A 5,604-nucleotide genomic window follows, 5' to 3' on the forward strand; every position below is an offset into this window, starting at 1 on the left:
CAAAGAACATCGATTTGAAACTCTTTTTAAAACTTAACGACGTTAAATGTATTTTAGCGAATATCCATTTAGAAAAAAACAGTCGAAAGGTTAGACGTCAAAAATGAAATTCTTACCTACCAATATAATAAAGGTAAGATTATTTATTTTTAATTAAAAAAATATAAATCAAAGTTATTTTTTTTTTCCATATTTGCACTTTAATGCATTCCAACACAAAGACAAAACACCCGTTAATTTTCTTCTTGATTTGTTTCCTCTGGCTCATTACCACCTACAAATATATAAATTTCTTATATTCTCTCACTTTAGCGACTCCACTCCACCTTCTTGAAAAAACCCAACATGGGTTTTGCTTTCTTTATCTCAATTGCTATTCTAACTCTGTTTTCTTGGTCAACCCTTGGTCAACAACAGCCCATACCCAATACAGATGAGTTCTTCATCTCTAATTTCTTTACCAAAATGGGTTCAAATTCATCATCTTTTTACAATCTTTCTGCACCTGTTTGTTCATGGCAAGTTGTGTTTTGTGATGCCAATCAAGAAAATGTGATTGGTCTTATTGCTACCAATTTGGGTCTGTTTGGTTCTATACCAGATAACACTATTGGTAAACTCACAAAGCTTCAATCTTTAGACCTTAGTAGTAACCAAATTACTAATTTGCCCTCTGATTTTTGGAGTTTGAGTTCACTCAAAAGCCTGAATCTTTCTAATAATAATATTATTATGAACCTTCCAACTAATATTGCAAACTTTGTGTCACTTGAAAAGTTAGACCTGTCTAATAACATGTTCTTTGGTAGTGTTCCTGATTCTGTTGGTCTGTTAACAAGTTTGCAAGTTGTTAATATCAACCGAAACCGGTTTGATTCCACTGTTCCATTGGGGATCATGAAGTGTCATTCTTTGACTTTTGTTGACTTTTCTTCGAATAAGTTTAGTGGTGTTCTTCCTGATGGTTTTGGTTCATCTTTTGCCAAGCTTAAAAGTTTGAATCTTGCGGGAAATGCACTCGAAGGAAAGGGTTCGGATTTTTTTAAAATGGAAGCTTTGGCTTACCTTAATGTTTCCAAGAACCGTTTCCATGGTTCGGTTGTTGAGATATTGCAGAAGCCATTAGAAGTTGTTGATTTGAGTAGTAATATGTTCAATGGTCATATTTCTCAAGTGAGTTTTAGTTCTCATTTGGTTTATCTTGATTTAGCTGATAATGAGATTAGCGGTGAATTTTTCACTAATTTGAGTCAAGTGCATAATCTCAAACACCTTAATCTTGCCAAGAACAGATTTTTAAAGCAAACATTGATCGACTTCGACTCGCTGCATAGTTTAGAGTACTTAAACTTGTCTAACACCAATCTTTTTGGCAAAATCAGCAACGAGATATCGTCGTTAACGCATTTAAAAACACTCGATCTCTCGAGTAATCATCTCACCGGTGAGATCCCACTTTTGAGCTTGAAAATCCTCCAAATTCTTGATCTTTCGGTTAATAATTTAGTTGGAGAGATACCAGTTTCTATCTTGAAAAAGCTTCCATGGATGGAAAGATTTAATTTTTCTTACAATAATCTTACTTTTTGCGGTGATGCCAAGTTTTCACACGAATCCGCGTTCATTGGGTTATCAAATAGTTGCCCAATCGCTGCAAACCCGAATCTTTTGAAGGGAAAATCTCATACTCATTTGAGACTAGAGGTTTCTTTAGTTATAACCGTTTCAATAATCTTTTTACTCGCGTTGTTGATGTTTTGTGTATTTGGTTGTCGGAACACAACACAAATGTGGGTTGTCAAACAAGATTCTTACAAAGAAGAGCAAGTAATATCGGGCCCGTTTTCGTTCCAAACGGATTCAACAACTTGGGTAGCCGATGTAAAGGTTGCAACTTTAGTGCCCGTTGTGATCTTTGAAAAGCCGTTGCTAAATTTCACCTTCGCCGATCTTCTTTCGGCTACTTCAAGTTTCGATAGGGGTACCCTTTTAGCCGAAGGGCGGTTCGGGCCCGTTTACAGAGGATTCTTGCCGGGTGGCATCCACGTGGCGGTTAAGGTTTTGGTCCATGGGTCCACCATGACTGATCAAGAAGCTGCAAGAGAGCTTGAGCATCTTGGAAGAATAAAACACCCGAATCTTGTTCCTTTAACGGGTTATTGTTTGGCGGGTGATCAAAGAATTGCGATTTATGATTATATGGAAAACGGAAACTTGCATAGTTTGCTTCATGATCTTCCACTTGGGGTTCAGACTACCGAAGATTGGAGTTCTGATACATGGGAAGTTGATGAAAGTAACAATAACGGGATCCAAAACGTGGGGTCCGCGGGGTTGTTGACCACGTGGCGGTTTAGGCATAAAGTTGCGTTAGGGACGGCTCGTGCATTGGCGTTTCTACATCATGGGTGTTCACCCCCTATCATTCATAGAGACGTTAAGGCGAGTAGTGTGTATCTTGATTACAATCTTGAACCAAGATTATCGGATTTTGGACTTTCAAGAATCTTTGGTAATGACCTTGAAGACGAGATCACTCGTGGGTCCCACGGGTATGTGCCACCCGAGTTTCTAAACCAAGAGGGAAGCCCAAGCCCTTCATCAAATATGATCACTCCAAAATATGATGTTTACGGATTTGGAGTGATCCTTCTTGAGCTAATAACAGGGAAAAAGCCCGTTGAAGACGAGTACCCCGATGATAATATTTCAAAAGATGCAAACTTGGTGAGTTGGGTGAGAGGTTTAGTGAGGAAGAATTGCGGGTCCCGAAGTATAGACCCGAAGACTCGTGGGACTGGAACCGAGGGTCAGATGGTTGAGGGGTTGAAAATTGGTTACTTGTGTACGGCTGATGTTCCGGCTAAGAGACCGAGCATGCAACAAGTTGTTGGACTTCTTAAAGATCTTGAACAGTTATGAATCATACTTCGAGATCAAGTTTAGTTCTTTGTATTGTGTTCTTTTTTTTTTGTTTTTTTTTTGTGGAGTTATGTTTTGCTAGTTCTTTGTTATGGTGTACAGTTTCTTTAGCTAACTTATTGATCATGGATTTGTTGGTGGCATAAACTTTTTTTTAACTTGATACATAGTTGTTTCTTAGCTTCTTTGTCTTAAAAAGATTTTGCAAACAGACAAAATGTAATAATAATATATAACTCATAGTAGTTGAAAGATTATGAGATTATCTTGTAAGTTGTAACACTTAAGGGCAAAATGCTAATTAGTGAATGAATTTAAAGTCTACAAACCAAATGACTAGATATGTTCTTTATTTCGCGTACTTAAACGTTAAAAGCATGATAATGTATGCATTGACGTGTAATCTGCATGTCATTGGTTATATTTAGAGGGTCACGTGTATTACCAGTCACTATATAAGTTGTTGTCTCTGGCCCTTAGGATTCTTCGCTTGCCACATGGGGGTAGTTACCCTCACGAGCTCTTTGCCCTTCTCGTGATATGAACTTTCTTTTCCGATTCAATTACTACATTTTGTTTCCTTTCAGTTTAATGTATTATGTATCGTTCCATGACGCGACATTTGAAAAAGTAGGGTCACTTAGGTTTTGTATGCATCTTTTACTTCATGTTTCATAATTGTCATATTACTACATTTTGTTTTCTTTGAGTTTAATGTATCATGTATCTTCTATATTGGATTCTCATGTTAGGTAAACCTTTTGTTAGCCACCATTTATTAAAATTTTGGATTCAAACTTTGTGTTTAAGCTTGGGCTCCATCATCCATGGAACTTTGTGTGAGTTATGGATCACTTCTGCAAGTCCATCCATGATATTAGGTGATTTGTGGTTCATGATCATATATATAATGGTGACCAACCAAAGATTTGTTAGCCATAAATTTGCTATGTTCACATGCAACCTTAAAAGACAAAAGTTATGGACCCAAAGTTAATTTTCCATAAATGATAGTCTTGTCTTTCCCCATGTAAGCATTAGGTTGGTAATATCTTCTTGTATGGTAGTGAAATAACCAACATATATCAATAAGTCAATAATACTTACAGACTTACATTTCACTCACTCAAAATTCTAACCTTTATGGCTAGGAATAGATTAGGTATTGTTGCTTCAAAAGGCATGCCATTATTCATGCTTTTAAGATGTGTTATCATTTATGCATAAATAAAGGCTAACCTCAAAATATAATACATTCTTTAATACTTAACATGTTTGATCTCTAACACGATGTGTACCTGACATGAAATTTAGGGGTTCAGGTTTTCGTCTAAATGAGCCTGGTCAGCTTTAGACAGAACCCATAAACATATTTAACTAAACGAGTTGAGGTCACATGTTGTCTCGTTTAATCCGTTTGATTTTGTGATTTAAGAAAAAAAAATGCTTTATGTCATAAACAAAAGATATATAATTATCAATTTTTGTGGTTTAAACGTAATCGTTTTATAACTTTATTGTATTAATATGCAAAAAGACTCAATATAAATTTGGGTTAAACGAATTGTGTACGTGTCAACCCGTGAAATCATGTGCATATTCATATTCAAGTGTTTAACACGATTTTTAGATTTGTGACACGTCTACACATTTGTATCAAGTTGGACACACCAAACCTTCACCACAACTATTTTAACACCCCCAAATTTAGCAAGCCTGGGTTACTTATCAATGTGTTTGTAGAGAATCTGATTCCTTGGACAAAAGATAAGATTTCAACCCTTGATTCCAAATTAACATCATTGGTCAAGAAAAAACTGATGGTGGCATCCATTATAGATATTTTATAGTCAACTATTTTTTTTCTTTTTTATATTTCTCTAACTTCTTGGTAAGTAAACTATTAGTCTGACTAATTCACAATCTATCTATTATCTTACAAATTTACAATCGATTATCAGTATTTACTCAAGACTTCAACAGCTCAGCTTCGACCCTTTGTATCATTTAAGTCTTTAGCTTCCGATCTTAGGCATTCAAGAGTTCTACTTCAGCTAATTATCATCTTTGATTTATGTTGACTTGTTACTTGTTAGAATACTTTATTTATGCTCATTTGTTATATGACTTTACTATTCACTAATTATCATTAGATGTAATGTTATGAAGTTAGTAACTATTAATAGATTTTATTAAAAGCTTACTATAGTTGGCCCTAAGCCCGAACAAATAACTAAGGTTTTGTTACAATAAAGCTTGAAAAGGTCATTTTTACTTCGCTTTAGGCCCCTAAGATGATTGAGCGGCTCCTACCCCTTGCGGAGATATGTATTAAATCTCATAAACACGGCCTAGTTATACTGACATTCAAATCTTCACACTAACTTCATTGTGTAGAATCTAGTTTCATATATCACTTTGACTAAAGTGCTTGATATTGATCAACACAAAATGGTTTAGCTTCTTTGCTTTGCTTCTTCATAGACACAGTGTTTAGAAGTTTCCCTTGTCTACTCTAGATGAGGCATTAATGTACACATGATTAGCAAGGGTGTGCATGGAACCGAAATAATCATCACGCAATCAATATAATTACCTAACCTAGCCAACCCAAAGCTGACGGTTAGGTTTTAAGCTTTTTCATAAACCGAATTTACTGTTTGGTTCCAGTTTTGCATGTTC

At 35.6% G+C, this 5,604-nt stretch overlaps 1 pseudogene; it reads left to right on the forward strand.

The window, feature by feature from the left end:
* The first annotated feature begins 323 nt into the window (after positions 1 to 323).
* On the forward strand, positions 324 to 3,243 carry LOC143594552 (putative LRR receptor-like serine/threonine-protein kinase At2g24230 pseudogene; annotated as a pseudogene).
* The last annotated feature ends 2,361 nt before the right edge of the window (positions 3,244 to 5,604 follow it).

Source organism: Bidens hawaiensis, unplaced genomic scaffold, assembly GCF_021521415.1.
Source record: "Bidens hawaiensis isolate Kalapana, Puna unplaced genomic scaffold, B.hawaiensis_p1.1 tig00043832_1, whole genome shotgun sequence".
Lineage (NCBI taxonomy): Eukaryota > Viridiplantae > Streptophyta > Magnoliopsida > Asterales > Asteraceae > Bidens > Bidens hawaiensis.